Source organism: Amblyomma americanum, chromosome 1, assembly GCF_052857255.1.
Source record: "Amblyomma americanum isolate KBUSLIRL-KWMA chromosome 1, ASM5285725v1, whole genome shotgun sequence".
Taxonomy (NCBI): Eukaryota; Metazoa; Arthropoda; class Arachnida; order Ixodida; family Ixodidae; genus Amblyomma; species Amblyomma americanum.
In genome coordinates this window covers 358,896,809-358,919,491 of record NC_135497.1, presented here as the reverse complement: position 1 = coordinate 358,919,491, position 22,683 = coordinate 358,896,809, and the positions used below count along the sequence as shown (strand labels likewise).

General features: G+C 46.3%; 2 pseudogenes; one reads left to right on the top strand and one right to left on the bottom strand.

Annotated features, from left to right (window-relative positions):
* The first annotated feature begins 240 nt into the window (after positions 1–240).
* On the top strand, positions 241–2,291 carry LOC144121802 (uncharacterized; annotated as a pseudogene).
* Positions 2,292–11,754: 9,463 nt separating this feature from the next.
* LOC144121795 (uncharacterized) lies at positions 11,755–13,908 on the bottom strand (annotated as a pseudogene).
* Positions 13,909–22,683: the final 8,775 nt, after the last annotated feature.

Sequence of the window (22,683 nt, the reverse complement as noted above, 5' to 3'; positions counted from 1 at the left end):
ACGGCGAGTGCTAGTTCTGACCTTTTTCGTTTCTGCATCGGCTCTACACTGCGCTGTTATTATGGTAATGGTAATTATGGTATGGTAATATTATGGTATGGTAATTATAAACGTATACACATCCTTAGCCCGTGTTTCTCAACGTTCATATAAGATAAGCATCTATTTGCTTTTACTACAGTTCCCTTTTTTTCCGGCGCCGTATTGAAGTGTCGTGCTTACTAGCGCAGTCAGCCCTTTTCATCTACAATGCACACGAGGTTTACCTAAATTGCGATGCTGGCAAAATTATTTGGCATCTTTGTTTCGCCTTGCCTCATTTTAATATTGTGTTTGTTTCACTCCTCACATTGTGCTTTACAGAAAACAGGCAGCGCTACCGACGAACAGCAGCCCGGCATCAAGCAGAACACAATGCACATCACCACAATCTGCGTCATGTGCTTCTAGCTGCGAAGTCACAATGACTGACTACTGGGATGGCCTAGGAATTGAGAATCCCTTGCCAGAGCTCGTCTTTCAGAGGGACAGCAGCTTCCCGACAGCGCAGGATGCGGGCATATGTGGAAGAAGAGTTGTGTCTGTGGACCACTTCGTAAAGGCTGTACAAGAGCTTGGCGAACACCTCTGCCCTTGTCCTAATGGAGGGCGCTTTTAGTATAAAGAGGAAAGAAGGATCGGCCTCTGGTCGGAGTTCAAATTCCAGTGCAATGGTTGCCACGAACTCAGAAGAGTCGCTACCGACCCTGTTGCAGAGCCAACGCCTCTCACAGATAAGGCAGCTCTTGGCATAAACGATGTTACTGTGTGGGCATTCACAAGCATCGGGTCTGGCCATTCGCATCTGGAGGAGGCAATGGCGGTCATGGAGATCCCTGTCATGGGCAAGGGAACGTTCCTTCGTCGAGAGGAGGCACTAGGAAAGGTATGCGCAGTGGCATATTGCCAAGTTTCGTTTCCATGCGACTTTGTATGTGTAGTGCGGAATATCCCATTTTGTGCAGCTGTTGCTCTCTTTGTCCTGTCTTTTGTGGTTCCTGCCTGATTTAGAACTATAATTGTTTCAGGTACTGATGATTCCCATTACATTTGTTTGCGCTGAATTAAGACAGACGGCAAATCCACAATATGCGGTAAACATGCGAAGACCTCAACACTCATAAGTTTTATCAAATTGAAGCACTAGAAAACATACACAAAAAGGGAAAATTACCGCCACACAGATAATTCAGCCTTTTCCTTTGTTCCCATGCACAAATCCTATCAAAATGTACCGGCACAAAGAATGAACTGCACCGTTCCTACATCCATATTTTCAATTTTTGTCCCCGTACATAAAAAAATGCTCAAGACATTGTTAGCTACCATAATAACTGTATTCATCTTACACGTTTGCTCTTGTTAGCAGGTGTCCTTCACGTGTCGTCAACGTGTGTTTTCGGTTGTTTTTTGGCGAGGAGTCATTTCGAGTTTAAATTACCAAAGTAATACATTTTTTTAAAGCCTCCAAAAGTCTCCCCACGCTTTATATTCGTCGTCCCATATTATGTGCGCAACTAGGGTATGTTGTCATGAAAGAGGGGAAAGAGAAGTTTGTAAAACCAGTTACTATTATGTCATGGCTTGACATGTCATTCTAAGCAACTCATTCGATCTTCCATGCGCCTAAGGGTGTTACATTTATTTGTAGTACGTCGTGCATACGAGAGGCAAAAGCTGAAATTCGAAGGATATGCAGTCACGTCCTGATTTCTAGTTGGGCGTGAACCTTTCCATGTGCTAGGCAAAATCCAAAGGAGGCTGACACTTGCGAGAAACAGCACAATAGGGGAACGAACTTTCAACCTGTTATGAAGAGACATGCTTCAACGTATGTTCGATTTTCTTTCAGCAATGGAAAGCTGTGCTCCTGGGGCAAATGACTGAAGCTGGCAAGGAGGAAAAGAGACTAGCAGAAGCAGCTGGTGATTTCTGCGAGGATGGCTGCACCCCAAAGATAACAGTGGTAGTTGATGGTGGCTGGTCCCACAGGAGCCATGGCCACATATATTGTGCCAATTCTGGCGTGGCCGTCATCATAGGTAAGCGCACAAAAAAGCTCCTCTACTTGGGTGTGAGAAACAAGCTGTGCAGCACTTGTCAGTTTTATGCCAGGAAAAACGTTGAAGCAAAGAAGCACACTTGCTACAAAAACTGGGACCAAAGCTCAGGGGCCATGGAGGCAGATGTCCTTGTGGAGGGTTTCCAGCGAAGCATGGAGATGCACGGTGTTCAATACCGCACCTTTATAGGAGATGGAGACTCGTCTGTTTACTATCAGATTCAGTCAAAGGTTAGCTACGGTCGTTTCGTCCGAAAGCATGAGTGTGCTAACCATGTTGTCAAGTGCTACACTTCCCGCCTCTACGCCATTGCTAAGGAAAGCAAATGTGGCCGGCCCATGTTATCGGGCCCGAGAATAAAGCGCATAAAGAACGGTGCGCGCAAGGCTGTCAGTCACTATGCCGAAATGTTACGAGAGGATCCTGCTGATGAAAGGCAGCTTGTTCGTGATTTGGCCACTGACTTGAGAAATGGCCCAAAACATGTGTTTGGGTGTCATGATGGCTGTAAAAGTTATTTCTGTGACCGCACCAAGGGTGAAGACTTATACGGGACGCTTCCTACCATGCTGAAAACAAAGATAATGACTGCAGCCAACAGTATTGCGGAAAAGCTGACCGTCTCATCAATGATGCACAAGCAACCTTGCGGAAGCCCTGATGTCTCTTGTTGCTAAGCTTTGTGGCGGCAAGCAGATAAACCGGTGCCAGAAGGGTTCTCATGAGCATCGCTGCCAAGCTGCTGGGCTAAGCTTCCAGCTAGGGCCCCAGTGGCACGCAAAAACTAGCAAAGCAATGATTTGCGAGAGCCCCGGTGCTGTCTACAAGAAGTATGCTAACAAGAAAATGGCTGCAAAAGACCGGCGATTGCCTAGAAAAAGACTTTTTGACAGCCAGCATGACCGGAAGATCCGTGCCGCTTGCACCTCATCACCTCACTATGGAGCCAATTGCATGAAGCCAGACATGCCACCTGATGAGTTAGCTGAGAAAGCAGAAAGGCAGCTACAGGAGCTCCAAGTTGATAAGGAACTATGCGAACGAACAGATTGAGGCACAAACACGGGGACAGGCAGACAATTCGAATTGGTTCGAGCAAAGGAGGCTCCGCCTCACTGCTTCAAATTTCCACGCTGTCTGCATAAGAAGGGACTGCACACCCTGTGACGCACCGGTAAAGGCCCTGCTTCATCCAAAGAGCTTCACAAATTCTGCCACGGAGCACGGCAAGCAGCATGAGAGCGTTGCACTCCAGTTATTTGGAGCACAGATGAACAGAGTTGCTCAACCATGCGGGCTGTTTGTTGACCTTTAGCATGGATTCCTGGCAGCGTCACCTGACGGGGTAGTGGACGAGGACCGAATTGTAGAGGTGAAATGCCCGTTAACTGCAAGGGAAGATGAGCCCCTGGAAGCTGCGCGAAAATTTTCAGAGAAGAAGCAAAAAGAAGGTGATCCAGTGTTTAGACGATCGCACAGATATTTTTACCAAGTGCAGGGCCAGCTTCATGTCACCAGAAGGAGTGTCTGTGACTTCGTAGTGTATACAACAAAGGGAATACACGTGCAAGAGGTACGCCGAGATGACAATTTCTGGGCAACGAAAATGAAGCCATTCCTTGTACGTTTTTATAGAGACTGCCTTCTTCCAGAAATTGTAGACTCCCGCGTTGCTCGCTCCATGGAAGTGCGCCGACCAGACTGGAACAGGATTGCTGTAGAGGCCAGGGAAAAAGCAAAAAAGAAAGCACTGCCTGAGGTAACCAGCAGTCAGCCCAGCAGCTAAAATGACTGCCTTGCCTCTTGACATGCCCTGCCCTCTGTGACGGATGCGGTGCGGCGGAAACTCTAGAGCCCCTGCTCTTTCGCTCTACCGCGTTCGCCGATGCTCGTCGTGACATGCTCGCAGCCTACAGGGCTCTGGGCATTCTCCCAGACGCTCTCACGGTGCTGTTGTGGCCGCAGGGCAGTGTGCGCGTCCGCGAGCGAACAGTGGTGAGCCTCTGTGCATTCCTCAAACAGACGGGGAACGCTCCGCGTGTGCTACCTTGGACGATGAACAGCTGGACGCCCCCACTCCAGCTGTATTGACTTTATGTCGTGCGCGTGTGTTTGCACTGTGCTCTACAAGACCTTCACGTGCGTGCTACCTGTATATATGTTATTATGTTAATATGTAAATAGATTTATTGCCAGTGTACCTCTCCCCCTGACCTTTCTACTATCCCCTCACCTCTTTCATTTCACTTCTAGACACTGCCTGCTATCCTTTATTTCCGTTGTCCCAGCTCAGGTGCTTCCAGCAGCAATGGCAGTTGCCGGGGCTAGCAATAATCTTTTTCCTTCCATTTATCATGCAATAAAACCACTTATCTTACCTCTGTGACTTCTATTAGCCTATTCATGAATTACCATGGGGAGCCGAATAACCACTACGATGAAAGTGCATGCCGTCTACAGTAAACTAACTGGTTCGACCAGTAAAAACTGTGCATGTAATTGCTTTCGCCTTCTTTTTACTTGACAAATTCATTGAAAAATTGGCGCATTCCAGATCCGACAGAATGCGATCTGGTCGGTGCGTCTAATCATTTAGTATTTGCTGAAAAAAAATGCTTCGCACGCAATGGACGGTGTTGTATGGAATAAAAATCGTAAGCGAATTATTTTGCTGCGAATGTGTGAATGCATGGCAACTGGCCCATCTCAAAATGATCTGCTACTAACCCATGAAACCAAAGGCCGGGCTCAACACGAAAGTAGTCATGAAATTTATGAGCGTGAACGCAGCAGCGCGTGGCAGATAGCCTCGAACCCTACTCTTGTCGATACGCGGCGGTCGCCTTCATAAACAAAGTGGAAAGGGATGTGTGTCCTTCTGCTTGCTGGAAGCAGGCAAGGCGGCATAGCCCTTTCCACCACGTTGATAAAAGCAGCCGCCGCGTGTCGCCACAACTAGGTCTTGAGGATACTTGCCATGCGCTCCCGTATTCACGCTCATAAATTTCATGGCTGTACACACGTTTCTTGCGTGTTCGCTGTGCAATAAATATGACAATACACTCCGGTTACATTGAAATAATGGACAGTGGTCCGCCCAATATATTGGTTCGAAAACTACAAAGGCATGCACTCTGCTTTTAGCTCGTGCATTATTACGGGAAGCTGAAGCAAGACACGGAAGCAGCTGCCAACGTTCTTCCATAGCGTGCCGCTCTTGACATCGCATTTCAGTGTCAAATAAAATATCGCGGGAAAAAAAATATCAAAAAATGACTACAAGGATGTTATAGTTGCCTGTTACATGCTGTGTTATGTCCCAGGTATATACTTCTGGCGTTTTTTTTTTTTTTGCAATGAACCTTATAGTTGAAGTCAGTGCCTTTCTTGTGTTCTTCTTTATGCCCTTGTCTTTTGCGCGTACAATCACTTCGTCCCTGTTGATGCATAGTAATATTAGTAGTAGTCGGAACACTCCTGGTCTAGAGTGTAATCTGCCAACTGGAGCGCCGGAAAAAAAAATATTTTTTTATCAAATAATGTTACATCTATGATAATACAACTGTAACAAAGACAGCTAGACAACTTCAGACAACGCTCGACGGATGCTTGTCCGACCATAGAATCTAGGGTTGGTGAAAAACAAGGTTTGGAGAAGTGGGCAACTGTCAATTTCTGTTTACCGCTGAGATGAATCGATATTGCACAAGAGACGTGAAATTCCTACCGAGAGGGTTATCACCGCAGCGTGTTGGAATGAGTTCGCCTCAGAAAAAAATATTCGTCGTACATGCGGCGGCATCTTGGAACCAATTCGGGACGGTCAATTTGAACAGAATTTTGCCAAGGTTTACAAAAATGCAGTATAGATGCACATCATTCACGAAGCGGACTAAGTCTAAACACTGAACGAGGAAGGGGGGGGGGGGAGAAACGTTGTCAAAAAAGGGGCCAGCTATAAAGGGATAGTTCTGTAGGCACTTAGGGCGTCCCCCTCCCCTCTCCCGTTTGGACCCTGAACTGTGTGCTCTTATTTATGTTAGACGTACACCCCCCGTCAAAAGTATGGACCTCCTGGATGTTTGTAAACAAACGAGGTGGCGCTGCAGTCGCTAGCGAGCTCGTGGTAGGCAAAAGGTCGGGGAGTGGCGTCGCGGATAGGTGTTGAGTGCGGGTTTCCAAGGCTTATAGGCGCATTTCCAGTTTCTGCGAATCATAGCAATGGTCGATGCTTCCAACTTAGTAATTTGTCGAAGTACACGAGCTCGCGTTGCCCACGTGCGGCCTATAAAGAGAAATAGTTTGCCACTGTGTATTGTATATATGGTTAGTAGTAAACATGTAGAAAGCGTTCCTGCCGTTTATTTATGCGCTAGGCATTGAATAAAACAAGTTTTGACACTCTGCACTAGCCGGGATTATTTTACTTCGGGACAGTAGTGAGGGGAAGTGCTGGCGTTGTTTCGTCGGAGCAGACATGCGCTCATCGTCTGCTGACATACGTACGTGTCGCGCTGCGCGAAAAGTGGGGACAGCGTCGTGTCCCCGATCTCCTGTCTCGCTTAGCGCTGTTTTTAGCCGCATGACCACGCACCAGCCAGGCCGACTTGTCCTCTTGTTAAGCTGGTCGATTTGGTGAAATTTTTTGATTTCTAGACTTATTTTCTTTCCTAGCCCTGAAGTCTAGTTTCGTGACGAAAAATTATAGCAAAATATTGAGTAGAAATTTATAAATTACGCTTTTTAAAAGTGTGGTCGTCAAAAATTGAGGTAATTTCTTTGATTTCAGTGCCGCATTTCTTTGACCAAAGCGAAAGCGAAGATGCCATAAACGAGGGAATAAACTTTTAAGTTCGTTTTCTGACCTCTCACATTTTCTGCGACTGGATCACTCACCTTCATAATTCGCATGAAAATCAAATGATTCCATTTGTCGCAAACTATTCCTGAGACGTTGAGGAGCGTAATAAATCTCTCGATTTTTTTCCCTACACGCGCAGTATTGTGTTAGTTATTTTTTGTAAGAAACGTTTTCATGTAACTATGCATGCATAAGTACTGATCATATAGAAAAAGAACTAATCGCGTCATTATACAGAACAGGGCTTTATGTACATGCTGGCATAAAAAAACTGCGCACTATCTACTCAATTATTTGAGACCTCGGGGGACTTGACGACGGTGTTAATTATAATTGCCCAGAACTGCACCAGGTATAGCTATAAATAAAAGTAATGACTGAAACTAGCGTAGGAATTTCATATTTGCACCAAGTTTAGTTACATATCGCATGCATGAATAACGAAAACACTTTTCATGCCGCGTCCCCTCTCAATCTCGCCACGTGTCTGTTAGTAGCACGCCTGCGGCTGGTTCTTTGCAAACAAGCTTCGCGATCATGTATTACCCCATGAAACATGACACATGCATGATACAATGAAAAAGCATATGGCGTTTAGCACACTTAAGGTACGCTATTCTAAGCATACCAACGCGACCGCGCAAGATTGACACAACTTACCAGACTTCTTTCTACTCGAATGAAATAATTACGTCGTGATATCAAGAAACAGTTTCAAGTAAATATTAAATGTCACAAAACGCGCCATTAAAACATGGTGTGCTATTAACAAAAAAACGCATTCCTTGGGGGCGAGTGAACCTGTCGGCGCCCCGTGCACCCCGGCTCAAGGTGATAAGTATGTGTGCAGCTACATGTCTTTTTTTCCTTGAGCAATTATCAGCCTACTATCCTCAAGTTCAGGTGAATGAACGCAGTAACTTGCATGCTATTAAGTGCATTGAGTGGCAGTGCCTATCGACTCCCAGACTTCGCGCTTTACTACCGTGGCCCAATGCCTGTTAGCCAGTTTCCGAATGCGGCATTTATGCGCGAGAAACCTATCGAGGCTAATTTAATATTTTTTATGCTCCTACGCGGATCCAGCAGTGACGCAGCTGGACAATATATGCTGCTTCTGGAGTGCACAGGCTTGAAGCAGCCGCCGCTAACTGCGGCAGCTGCGGTAGGCACGGGCAAGCGGAACCTGTTTTGCCTACCATGCGAAAGTCGCTGCTAACATCAGCGCCACCGCATCTTCGTGACGTCGCGGGGTGAAGGAGGTCCATACGGCCCAAGGGGTTTGCTTGTGAGGCCTGCTGCGTGCCTCGTTATGCATGCTCAGCGACCGTGACCTCTCGAGAGAGGAATAGCATCGCTTCCTCAACCCTCCCAATCTTTGGAGTGCTAGATGTGCTAGGGAGCCCCGCTAAACAGCTTAGAAGTAAACCCCTTGGGCTGTATACTTTTGACGGGGACTGTACGTCTTTCTTCTTGCATCCAGTTTGCCTTATTAGGTTGCTTACTGCCTTTAAAATTTTCCATCGCGTGCTGAAATGTATATCATACTCGCCTTGCGTCGATTTGCCCCGATTTGGGGTTGGTCAAAGATAGAAAAAGCGTGCGTGCGTGTGTGCGCGTTCACGCACGCGTACCTGGAAATTGAAGCGACAGCTGTTATTTTCACACCGTCCGTTGTCAGGCAACTATAACATCCTTGTAGTCATTTTTTGATATTTTTTTTTCCCGCGATATTTTATTTGACACTGAAATGCGATGTCAAGAGCGGCACGCTATGGAAGAACGTTGGCAGCTACTTCCTTGTCTTGCTTCAGCTTCCCGTAATAATGCACGCGCTAAAAGCAGAGTGCATGCCTTTGTAGTTTTCGAACCAATATATTGGGCGGACTACTGTCCATTATTTAAATGTAACCGGAGTGTATTGTCATATTTATTGCACAGGGAACACGCAAGAAACATGTGTACAGCCATGAAATTTATGAGCGTGAATACGGGAGCGCATGGCAAGTATCCTCAAGACCTAGTTGTGGCGACACGCGGCGGCTGCTTTTATCAACGTGGTGGAAAGGGCTATGCCGCCTTGCCTGCTTCCAGCAAGCAGAAGGACACACATCCCTTTCCACTTTGTTTATGAAGGCGACCGCCGCGTATCGACAAGAGTAGGGTTCGAGGCTATCTGCCACGCGCTGCTGCGTTCACGCTCATAAATTTCATGACTACTTTCGTGTTGAGCCCGCCCTTTGGTTTCATGGGTTAGTAGCAAATTATTTTGAGATGGGCCAGTTGCCATGCATTCACACATTCGCAGCAAAATAATTCGCTTACGATTTTTATTCCATACAACACCGTCCATTGCGTGCGAAGCATTTTTTTTTCAGCAAATACTAAATGATTAGACGCACCGACCAGATCGCATTCTGTCGGATCTTATATGCGCCAATTTTTCAATGAATTTGTCAAGTAAAAAGAAGGCGAAAGCAATTACATGCACAGTTTTTACTGGTCGAACCAGTTAGTTTACTGCAGACGGCATGCACTTTCATCGTAGTGGTTATTCGGCTCCCCATGGTAATTCATGAATAGGCTAATAGAAGTCACAGAGGTAAGATAAGTGGTTTTATTGCATGATAAATGGAAGGAAAAAGATTATTGCTAGCCCCGGCAACTGCCATTGCTGCTGGAAGCACCTGAGCTGGGACAACGGAAATAAAGGATAGCAGGCAGTGTCTAGAAGTGAAATGAAAGAGGTGAGGGGATAGTAGAAAGGTCAGGGGGAGAGGTACACTGGCAATAAATCTATTTACATATTAACATAATAACATATATACAGGTAGCACGCACGTGAAGGTCTTGTAGAGCACAGTGCAAACACACGCGCACGACATAAAGTCAATACAGCTGGAGTGGGGGCGTCCAGCTGTTCATCGTCCAAGGTAGCACACGCGGAGCGTTCCCCGTCTGTTTGAGGAATGCACAGAGGCTCACCACTGTTCGCTCGCGGACGCGCACACTGCCCTGCGGCCACAACAGCACCGTGAGAGCGTCTGGGAGAATGCCCAGAGCCCTGTAGGCTGCGAGCATGTCACGACGAGCATCGGCGAACGCGGTAGAGCGAAAGAGCAGGGGCTCTAGAGTTTCCGCCGCACCGCATCCGTCACAGAGGGCAGGGCATGTCAAGAGGCAAGGCAGTCATTTTAGCTGCTGGGCTGACTGCTGGTTACCTCAGGCAGTGCTTTCTTTTTTGCTTTTTCCCTGGCCTCTACAGCAATCCTGTTCCAGTCTGGTCGGCGCACTTCCATGGAGCGAGCAACGCGGGAGTCTACAATTTCTGGAAGAAGGCAGTCTCTATAAAAACGTACAAGGAATGGCTTCATTTTCGTTGCCCAGAAATTGTCATCTCGGCGTACCTCTTGCACGTGTATTCCCTTTGTTGTATACACTACGAAGTCACAGACACTCCTTCTGGTGACATGAAGCTGGCCCTGCACTTGGTAAAAATATCTGTGCGATCGTCTAAACACTGGATCACCTTCTTTTTGCTTCTTCTCTGAAAATTTTCGCGCAGCTTCCAGGGGCTCATCTTCCCTTGCAGTTAACGGGCATTTCACCTCTACAATTCGGTCCTCGTCCACTACCCCGTCAGGTGACGCTGCCAGGAATCCATGCTAAAGGTCAACAAACAGCCCGCATGGTTGAGCAACTCTGTTCATCTGTGCTCCAAATAACTGGAGTGCAACGCTCTCATGCTGCTTGCCGTGCTCCGTGGCAGAATTTGTGAAGCTCTTTGGATGAAGCAGGGCCTTTACCGGTGCGTCACAGGGTGTGCAGTCCCTTCTTATGCAGACAGCGTGGAAATTTGAAGCAGTGAGGCGGAGCCTCCTTTGCTCGAACCAATTCGAATTGTCTGCCTGTCCCCGTGTTTGTGCCTCAATCTGTTCGTTCGCATAGTTCCTTATCAACTTGGAGCTCCTGTAGCTGCCTTTCTGCTTTCTCAGCTAACTCATCAGGTGGCATGTCTGGCTTCATGCAATTGGCTCCATAGTGAGGTGATGAGGTGCAAGCGGCACGGATCTTCCGGTCATGCTGGCTGTCAAAAAGTCTTTTTCTAGGCAATCGCCGGTCTTTTGCAGCCATTTTCTTGTTAGCATACTTCTTGTAGACAGCACCGGGGCTCTCGCAAATCATTGCTTTGCTAGTTTTTGCGTGCCACTGGGGCCCTAGCTGGAAGCTTAGCCCAGCAGCTTGGCAGCGATGCTCATGAGAACCCTTCTGGCACCGGTTTATCTGCTTGCCGCCACAAAGCTTAGCAACAAGAGACATCAGGGCTTCCGCAAGGTTGCTTGTGCATCATTGATGAGACGGTCAGCTTTTCCGCAATACTGTTGGCTGCAGTCATTATCTTTGTTTTCAGCATGGTAGGAAGCGTCCCGTATAAGTCTTCACCCTTGGTGCGGTCACAGAAATAACTTTTACAGCCATCATGACACCCAAACACATGTTTTGGGCCATTTCTCAAGTCAGTGGCCAAATCACGAACAAGCTGCCTTTCATCAGCAGGATCCTCTCGTAACATTTCGGCATAGTGACTGACAGCCTTGCGCGCACCGTTCTTTATGCGCTTTATTCTCGGGCCCGATAACATGGGCCGGCCACATTTGCTTTCCTTAGCAATGGCGTAGAGGCGGGAAGTGTAGCACTTGACAACATGGTTAGCACACTCATGCTTTCGGACGAAACGACCGTAGCTAACCTTTGACTGAATCTGATAGTAAACAGACGAGTCTCCATCTCCTATAAAGGTGCGGTATTGAACACCGTGCATCTCCATGCTTCGCTGGAAACCCTCCACAAGGACATCTGCCTCCATGGCCCCTGAGCTTTGGTCCCAGTTTTTGTAGCAAGTGTGCTTCTTTGCTTCAACGTTTTTCCTGGCATAAAACTGACAAGTGCTGCACAGCTTGTTTCTCACACCCAAGTAGAGGAGCTTTTTTGTGCGCTTACCTATGATGACGGCCACGCCAGAATTGGCACAATATATGTGGCCATGGCTCCTGTGGGACCAGCCACCATCAACTACCACTGTTATCTTTGGGGTGCAGCCATCCTCGCAGAAATCACCAGCTGCTTCTGCTAGTCTCTTTTCCTCCTTGCCAGCTTCAGTCATTTGCCCCAGGAGCACAGCTTTCCATTGCTGAAAGAAAATCGAACATACGTTGAAGCATGTCTCTTCATAACAGGTTGAAAGTTCGTTCCCCTATTGTGCTGTTTCTCGCAAGTGTCAGCCTCCTTTGGATTTTGCCTAGCACATGGAAAGGTTCACGCCCAACTAGAAATCAGGACGTGACTGCATATCCTTCGAATTTCAGCTTTTGCCTCTCGTATGCACGACGTACTACAAATAAATGTAACACCCTTAGGCGCATGGAAGATCGAATGAGTTGCTTAGAATGACATGTCAAGCCATGACATAATAGTAACTGGTTTTACAAACTTCTCTTTCCCCTCTTTCATGACAACATACCCTAGTTGCGCACATAATATGGGACGACGAATATAAAGCGTGGGGAGACTTTTGGAGGCTTTAAAAAAATGTATTACTTTGGTAATTTAAACTCGAAATGACTCCTCGCCAAAAAACAACCGAAAACACACGTTGACGACACGTGAAGGACACCTGCTAACAAGAGCAAACGTGTAAGATGAATACAGTTATTATGGTAGCTAACAATGTCTTGAGCATTTTTTTATGTACGGGGACAAAAATTGAAAATATGGATGTAGGAACGGTGCAGTTCATTCTTTGTGCCGGTACATTTTGATAGGATTTGTGCATGGGAACAAAGGAAAAGGCTGAATTATCTGTGTGGCGGTAATTTTCCCTTTTTGTGTATGTTTTCTAGTGCTTCAATTTGATAAAACTTATGAGTGTTGAGGTCTTCGCATGTTTACCGCATATTGTGGATTTGCCGTCTGTCTTAATTCAGCGCAAACAAATGTAATGGGAATCATCAGTACCTGAAACAATTATAGTTCTAAATCAGGCAGGAACCACAAAAGACAGGACAAAGAGAGCAACAGCTGCACAAAATGGGATATTCCGCACTACACATACAAAGTCGCATGGAAACGAAACTTGGCAATATGCCACTGCGCATACCTTTCCTAGTGCCTCCTCTCGACGCAGGAACGTTCCCTTGCCCATGACAGGGATCTCTATGACCGCCATTGCCTCCTCCAGATGCGAATGGCCAGACCCGATGCTTGTGAATGCCCACACAGTAGCATCGTTTATGCCAAGAGCTGCCTTATCTGTGAGAGGCGTTGGCTCTGCAACAGGGTCGGTAGCGACTCTTCTGAGTTCATGGCAACCATTGCACTGGAATTTGAACTCCGACCAGAGGCCGATCCTTCTTTCCTCTTTATACTCAAAGCGCCCTCCATTAGGACAAGGGCAGCGGTGTTCGCCAAGCTCTTGTACAGCCTTTACGAAGTGGTCCACAGACACAACTCTTCTTCCACATATGCCCGCATCCTGCGCTGTCGGGAAGCTGCTGTCCCTCTGAAAGACGAGCTCTGGCAAGGGATTCTCAATTCCTAGGCCATCCCAGTAGTCAGTCATTGTGACTTCGCAGCTAGAAGCACATGACGCAGATTGTGGTGATGTGCATTGTGTTCTGCTTGATGCCGGGCTGCTGTTCGTCGGTAGCGCTGCCTGTTTTCTGTAAAGCACAATGTGAGGAGTGAAACAAACACAATATTAAAATGAGGCAAGGCGAAACAAAGATGCCAAATAATTTTGCCAGCATCGCAATTTAGGTAAACCTCGTGTGCATTGTAGATGAAAAGGGCTGACTGCGCTAGTAAGCACGACACTTCAATACGGCGCCGGAAAAAAAGGGAACTGTAGTAAAAGCAAATAGATGGTTATCTTATATGAACGTTGAGAAACACGGGCTAAGGATGTGTATACGTTTATAATTACCATACCATAATATTACCATACCATAATTACCATTACCATAATAACAGCGCAGTGTAGAGCCGACGCAGAAACGAAAAAGGTCAGAACTAGCACTCGCCGTCGTTTTTCTCTTCTGCGCCCTTTCTGCAGTATGCTGTTATTATGAATGTGAAATACGTCATTCATAAGTTAGGATAGCGAGGAGGGGGGGGGGGGGGGGTAGGGTGCTTCAACATGTAACAGTTCGGCACTTTCTACCTCTGTGCGTAGGGTTTGTTTCTGGAAAAAGCCAATTACACACTGTTACTCGGGTATGTTTGGGCAAAAGATTCATGGTTCAAGCGCAACCATAACGGACCGTTTGCGGAAATCTAAGTACGCTTCTCCGCAATGCTTGTTTTCTAACTAAAAGGTCTCGTTCCCAGAGGACGCTCTCACATTCTTTGTGGAAACGAAAAGGGTCGAGGTTCCCATCTGCGTCAACTGAGCAATCCCCTCAGACGTAAAAGCTCAAGAGACAGGACGAAAAGACGAGGAACGACCCACACAGGGGCGCTGGAATGTCGACAGTGGACAATGATAGTGTCGTAAGGGCAGGCAGAGGTGCAAGGGTGCAGTGGATTATGCTACCCCTTTGCAGTAGGAGAGAGTGAACGGATGGTTGTCCTGTGCCTCGCTCCTTGTTCGCGACTGGTTTTGACCGATTTGTTGCGCTCCCTCCCTGTCTAGAGCAGCTCCTTCCCTCTCCAGGTACGGAGCGCAACGAATCGTCCAACACCAGTCGTCCATGAGGAACCAAGCGCGGAGTCATTTTGGTAAACATGCGGCAAACCACAGTTTACGAAAGGGGGACTTGAGTCTTTACGTTTGTAAAAAGAATGCAAGAGTGTCGCCTGGGAAAGACACTTTTCGGTTGCAAAGCAATCTTTGTATAGCAGCCGACTCACAGATTTCGGCATACACTGCCGGCGCCTGCTTTTCAACCATCGCAGGCCAGCAGAAAGCATCTTGGCAGCGTTTATGATTGAGATTTGTTTCTATCGATGAATCGATAGATTGAGGAACTACAGCCAGGACATTACAGCACCTTGAAACACAACAATAGGTTGTTGTAGGTATATTTACGAAGTCAAAGGGTTGCAGCTTGAAGTGTTATAAGCTTTCTTCGGCAAGGCTTTGCCTAGCGTTCTACAAAGACAAAACTATAACCTCCAGAGAAACTATCTGAAAAATTCTGTTGCACACGAGGGGAAGTAAGGACGTCGTGACACAAGCCAACGCAGGGCTAGTACGATCTCCAAAAAGTTCAATGAATAAAGACTTGTTGCAAGTAACAAAGAACTGGAAACAAACGAATAACGAGAATTGAATCTACGGTACAAGCGAGTACTGAACCAATACGGCACATACTGAAGGTGTTAGACCTCTAGTGTGATTTGAACGTCCGTGTGCACGGACCGCTAGGGGCTCGAGAACTATAAATTTGATTACATCTGGTCTGTGCGGGCAACTCTTGACACTCGTATAAGTGTTGGCACCGGCGGACAAGGACAACCTGCCGACAACAAATACATCGCACGTTGCTGAACAAACTTTCTTGCTCATGTAAAAAAAAGCGGGAATGGGGATGAGCGAATGAGCACTGCGCAGTGCGACGTCACCGCTAACCGTTAAATATATAACAAGCAGAACATGCAATAGGAGCTAGAGGGCAATAGTAATCGGAAATGAGCCCAATACAAACGAAAGGCTTACCTCCAACGTGCTGCCGCGGCAAGTTGAGCCCTTCCTCGACGAGCCTTCGGTCCTTTTCTCCTCGGCGGAGGCCGGTAACGGTTTTTCGCCATGCCTTCTCTCTGTTGCTTTCAGTCGTCACGATTGTTCAGTGCTCCAGAAGCAAATTACGCTCGCTTGGCGCTAACACCGACAATCGCAATAACGAAATGTAAAAACAGGCACCTCTTCGGTCGCTATACGATAGAGATGAAACAGGTGTCAAGAAGCAAGGCATTTCCAATCTGTTCTGTGCCTTTTATAGCTTGCGCTACCAGTCTACCCTGCCTGCAGGAGAGGCGAGCTGACAGGTGTAGGAGGGAAATAAAAATGTGAAAAGAGAGGGAGAAAGGAGAGGGTAGTAGTAGGTATGGCACCCCTGTCTGTTGTCTCAGCTTCACTGGCCACTGCAGGTGCGGAGGACGCGGGGGCACTCACCTTTCGCACATGTCCGCGCGAAAGCGCTGAATGTTCTCGTTGGGGTCGTGTTCGGCAACAGTAGGTCGTGGCGACTTCAGTCTCTGCCGGTGCTGTTGCGGTGCACCGGTAGAGACTGAACAGAAAACTGTTCGGTCTACGCGCTTGGCTGGGCGGTCTCCTTTGATGGGCATGTGTTGCTTCGTTCTTGAGTTGCAGTGTTGTAGGCGTTACGAAAAAAAAAAGTAACTAAATACGTTACTCGTTACGCTATAAAAAAAGAACACGTTACCGCCCTACGTTACCTACAAGAAAAGATAACGCGTTACCGTTACCATTGCTGAAAAAAAGTACCGCACGTTACTTTGCCGCTACTCCTAGGCCATAAATTTTAATCAGTGCGTTTTCGCTGTAAGACCTCAAGATAACAATTTTATAAAGCTCATATTTCACATAATTTCAACTTCACAAAGAAAACATGGTTGAACTCAACAAATTTACAGTAACTCTGGTGTGCTTCTGCTTACAAAATTACGCGGAAATTGTGTAGCAATAAAGAAATGCTAATTGCATATTTCCGGAAAAATATATTTGCGCACATAAACATTTTTTTTTCACTTGAACCTGCATATTTATAGCAAAAATGCGAGTGTTTATGTCAAGGTGATCAAGGTCACCCTCGCTCGCTTTGGAACTCAATAACCAGAAACGTAGCCGCAGTTGCAGATAGAAATAAGCAAACTTTATTTTGAAAACAATGTTGATAAACATTGTTGAAACAAAGGCCCATTTCCTTCTTTTTCCTCTACTTCGGTGCTACAGCCGGTTTATTGCAATCACCTTTTCTGCGGTGTACCATTGTACTCTTTCGACGGCTCTCTTGGCGCCATCTTGAAGTAAACTGGCGACATTCCTGAGTTTACTCAGAAGGGGGAACTGCTTCCACAAAGAATGCGAGAGTGTCGCCTGGGAACGGGACCTTTTGGTTGGAAAACAAGCTTAGGGAGAAGCTGCCTTACAGATTTCTGCAAATGGTTCATTGGTGGCTCGGTATGCGTCCACTCTTTAGAGAGTTGCGTGAGTGAGGGGTTTGTGGGGTGAAGACAAGTGTGTGAATGCGTGTTCGTGCTTTTTTTTTATTTGAGTGCGTCGTCAAGGGCAGGTGTTTTATGGCATGCATGCGAGCAGCAACAAGGGTCGTCGAGAGCACCTGTAGATGTTGTTCTTTGAAACATCATTTTCGCCGTCTTTTTTTTCTGAAAAAGAGGCGGAGGGGGCAGTTGAAATAAAAAGTAACTAGTAACGTTACACCTCACGTTACCGAAAAATTTGTGTGTGTGTGTGGTGGGGGGGGGGGGGGGGGGGGGGCTCGGCTCATATTGCAGCGCGGCCTCCTCATAGAATTTGTGCAGGGATCAAACGCAAGAATAATAACTGCATTGCCATATTGGCAATGCCATTGTGTACTAATAACGCTACGCACTATCTAGACAAGTGAAATACGTATTTTTTAGATAAAAGAATGTATTCGTATGTCGTAAAAACCGTGGCAGACATAACTGATGCCAATACTTCAAGAAAGTATCACATGAATTCTAAAACTATATCCGTCCGAAACCAGCAAAGCAGTGCACGCCGCTGATATGAACCACGTAAGGGCCATGGAATTATCAATTATTTAACGACTGTTTGTCGTTCAAGAACCTTTACATTTTTGTACATATGCAACGGTCAGGAAACAATCTCAACGACGCTGTTCTTCGTTCCAATGTACTGCGCAGAGCAGCTGTCACCGGTCATATATTGCGAGTAATTGCACCGAAATTTTAGTCGCAACAGCGAGCGCATGTATAAACGAGGAGTTCTGCAAAATATGCATTAGAAGTGCGGAGATAAAATGGAGTATTAGAAATGTGAAGATAAAACCTGATAAAGGAGAAAAAAGTGTCAATGGAAACAAAGTCACTGTATCTATACACAAAACCTCGCAACAAGATATGTAAATACACGTATGTCTCCATTCACTCTTCATGAGGCGTCAAACAAGGCAAATAAACAGCTTGCGCAATCACAAATATTAAACTTTGCGCATGGAAAGACAGACGATTTAGCAAAGACCAAAACTATGATAGCGGAAGTCGCGATATGTACTTGGGCCATGCTGCGGTCGTGACGGCACCATATGGTTAGAATAATAGAGGAACAATGCAGAAATCAATAGGAAAGTATGTATTTTTCAACTGCCTGCACGGCGACAATTATTCTGCACCCATAATTACAGAAGGGCATTCCTTTGGTTCAAAGAAAAAAATAAAAGCAGTTAGATAAACAACAAAGAGAAGGACAAGCGAAAGCCACGAATGATGTCGCAAGTTGAAATAACCAATATCCAAGTGTGTATATTGGGAAACGCCGCGTGGGCAGGGCTTTCAATAAGCTAGGTCAATCAAGGTTGGTTATTGATGTCCTCAAAATTTTCGCATTCAGAGGGTAATTTTGATCATTATGCTAACTGATGCTTGCATTACGTGACTCCAGGTGCATGGGCGTTGCCACGAAATACGACCTGTGTTAGCAATGTTCGCGCCAAAATGTCTTTTCTTGTTTGAAAAAGACATTGTATGTGACAAAATCCAGAATGGCTTCCGGTGGTTGTTTTGGTGAGCGGTGCTGGCAGTTCGAAAAAATTTCGGGGGGGGGGGGGGGGAGGACTGAAGCCCCATAAGCACCCCCCCCCCCCTGGCTGCGCCCCTGGTAAGTACGTTACCCGTTACAGTTCCGAAATGGTAACGAGTACGTTACAAAGTTGCCGAAAAAAAGTAACGCTTTACCGGTAACGCCGTTACTTGTAACGCATTACTGACAACACTGGGTACAACTCAACAGTGTTGTCGGCAACGCGTTACAAGTAACGACGTCACCGGCAACGCGTTACTTTTTTTCGGTAACTTTGTAACGTACTCGTTACCATTTCGGAACTGCAACGGGTAACGTACTTACGTTAACATTTTTCGGTAACTTAAGGTGTCACGTTACTAGTTATTTCTTATTTCAATTGCCCCGCTCCGCCTATTTTTCAGAAAAAGAAACGCTGAAAATGTTGTTGCAAATAAACAACATCTACAGGTGCTCTCGACGACCCTTGTTGGGGCTCGCATGCATGCCAGAAAACACCTGCCCTTGACGACGCACTCAAGTAAAAAAAAAATGCACGAACACGCATTCACACACTTGTCCCCACACCACTCACGCACGGAACTCTCTAAAGAGTGCACGCATGCCGAGCCACCAATAGACCATTTGCAGAAATCTGTAAGTCAGTTTCTCTGTAAGCTTGTTTTCCAACCAAAAGGTCTTGTTCCTAGGCAACACTCTCGCATTCTTTGTGGAAGCAGTCCCCCCTTCTGAGTAAACTCAGGAATGTCGCCAGTTTACTTCAAGATGGCCCCAAGAGAGCCGTCGAAAGAGAACAATGGTACAGAACAGAAAAGGGGACTGCAGTCAACCGGCTTTAGCACTGAAGTATCCGAAAAAAGAAGGAAATGGGCCTTTGTCCCTGTGCCTGCAGTAGTGAGCTACCTCATACTAAACTTTCTAAAAACTTTCTGCTCAACAACACTGTCACTCCAACTTTCTCCCTTCATAGTCATACAACCCCCTCCCCTTTCTCCCCTATCTTGAACAAGGAACAACCCACTCCCCCCACTAACAACCCCACTAGGAAGCGAGGCAAGCTGTCCGATGAAAGCTTTGCAGTGCAGCTGCAGTAACAGCAAGTTGTAACTATTAGAAAGTTGTCGTTGTTTATCAACATTGTTTTCAAAATAAATTTTGCTTATTTCTATCTGCAACTGCGGCTACGTTTCTGTTTATTGAGTTCCTAAGCGAGCAAGGCTGACCTTGAACACCTTGACATAAACACTAACATTTTTGTGATAATTATGCAGGTTCAAGTGACAAAAAATGTTCATGTGCGCAAATACAATTTTTTTTCGGAACTAAGCATTCCTTTATTGCTACATAATTTCCGCGTAATTTCGTAAGCAGGAGCACACCAGAATTACTGTAAATTTGTTGAGTTCAGCTATGTTTTCTTTGTGAGGTCGGAATTGTGTGAAAAATGAGCTTTATAAAATCGTTATTTTCAGTTCTTACAGCGAAGCCGCAGTGTAATTATGGCCATGGAGTAGCGGCAAAGTAACGTGCGATCCTTTTTTTCGGCAATGGTACGTAACGTAGGCGGTAACGCGTTCTTTTTTTTTTAGCGTAACGAGTAACGTATTTAGTTACTTTTTTTCGATAACGCCTACAACACTGGTTGTACCCGACTTATAGATCCGTTCGATTCGCCTGTACCACATGAACTGGTTCCCGCGGCACTCCAGCTCACATGGCTTCATTTCAGCGGTGAAACACGGTGCGCTCTGAACCACGGCATTCGATTGAAAGTAGTGCGAGTGTAGTTCAGGAAAACTTCAACCCTTCTCGGTGGTTAGTGCCGAAATAGTGCAGCTGCAGCCGCCATAAAGGCAGATGATGGTTTGCGCGTAGTGATAAGCGGCGAAGACTCAAGTAATTCCACTCGTCGACAAGCTAGAACACTGCTCAAGTTCTCCAAAAAAACGGCTACACGTAACTGACATCACTGTAAAAAACAAAGACGTGCATGCAGCATGATGCACGTCGACACAGTTCAGTCGCGTCGTTTCGCGCCAGCTGTCACGAGGTGCACATGCACGCATCGAGGCTGGTTCATGGCAACATTTTATTGTGATGTGCTCTTTGAAGATTTCTTCACGAGATACGAGATGTTGGCAGCCGCTGATGTGGGGTGTAAACAGAAACAGCTGGCCGCAATTCACTGGCGTCACCAAGGCTAGCAGACAACCAGTTCTGCACTCGACCATCCGTTTTGGAAGCAGACAGTGCCAAACTGCGCTCAAACCACGGTGAAAGACATAGCGTACTCTTACACCGTGGCTCAAACTGCCGGAACTAGCGCTACACACTCAGGGGCACCGCTACACAGCTTTGCCGAAATGGTACAGCGAGTGCAGGCGAATCGAGCGCTCTCCAACTTCCCCTGAACAGCGCTAGCCGGAACAACGAACAACCGGCGGCACGAGGCAAAAGCCTGTCTCCTTCCTTCTTCAGCAATGCCAAAGCTATCCTCGAAAAATAAGACGACGCCTAGAATGCTTTTCGTAGCGTCAGGGAGAGGCGATGGAGAGCGCGCGGCAGCGGCGGTGGCCCCGGCACGCTAGCTATGCGCCGCTACTGCGCATGCGCAACAGGTGAGCGCGGCGGCGGCACCTCTGAGTCACCGCCGCAGCGACGACGGCGGGCGCCGTGTGACGTCACTGCTCCTCGCGCATGCACAGTACCTCCTTTCCTCAGCTCTGCGAAATGGCTAGGCTTCTCGCGTAGTGTTGCTTTCGCAAAAAGCAATCCAGCAAAGCAATATGGTGTAAATCTGTTCGGAAGCTACAGAGGGCAAAATGGAAGGGAACGTGCAAATATCGTAGAGAAATGTTTCCCTCTCGTGAACACCTCCTGATTTTAGGTGTTTGGCAGCGCCACACTTGTCAGTTTTCTGAACTGTGACCATTTAGTACATGTTCGCTAATGTAGATGGCGCTACTTACTACATTTATAGCATGTCGCTGCGTTACTGCTATTATTGTTTGTAATTTGTGGACTTTTTTTGTAATTTGTGGATAATTTTTACAAGTTGAATAAAGGAATAAGAGCCCGATATTTTAAGAGTATATTTACCTGAAAAATAGAAGCTCCGGAACGTTCCGAGAGCTTGTGCCCTTCATAAGCAGAACGAAGAAGGTAGCTAAAATCAACATTTTTTCAACTCAGTGCACGTTCCCCAAAAGCCGTAGAGTAAAGGCGATGCTTAGCCGCGTAGAGCGCAGTACTAAGTTTCTTCACGCAAAATCTCAGAATTGTGAAGTGCTGGTTAACTGAACAGTATTGCATTCCGTTTTTAAATATTTCGAAAAAACGCTAACATTGATCAGGAATAACTTTTAAACTAACCAAGGCAGATGAATGAAATTTTCAGAATAGATGAGCGATTAGACGATCTCAAACTGTACAAGAAGTCGCCGCAGTGCAATGCATATCCCAAAAGTTATTGCAGATTATATTGTTCTGTTTTCTATGCTTTTCAAACAAGCGTGGCTAATAAACTAATCTATACACGTACTTCTAAATGCTTAAATATGCGCACTAGCATCACATCTCAAAGTATCTCGAAAGATATTTCTCTAGGTGTAAGAGGTTTTTCACAATTTTGCATTTCCTGAGACAAGTTGAGCTCAACTGCCAGTTTTCATCTTTGCGTTTTCTTTTACAGTTGAAACAAATTTGCAGCTACCGTTAAAACAAATGCATGTTTTGAAAGCAGAGAAAACTAGCTTTTCGGAGATATCTGAACCATATTTATGCAGCGAACGAGCTAGGTACAGTCGACGTACAAATATCACCAAAAATGGTTCCCGCTCACCGCCAGAGTGGGACCGCCACCTTAAATACTCTTCGTATTCCCCAGATCCCTA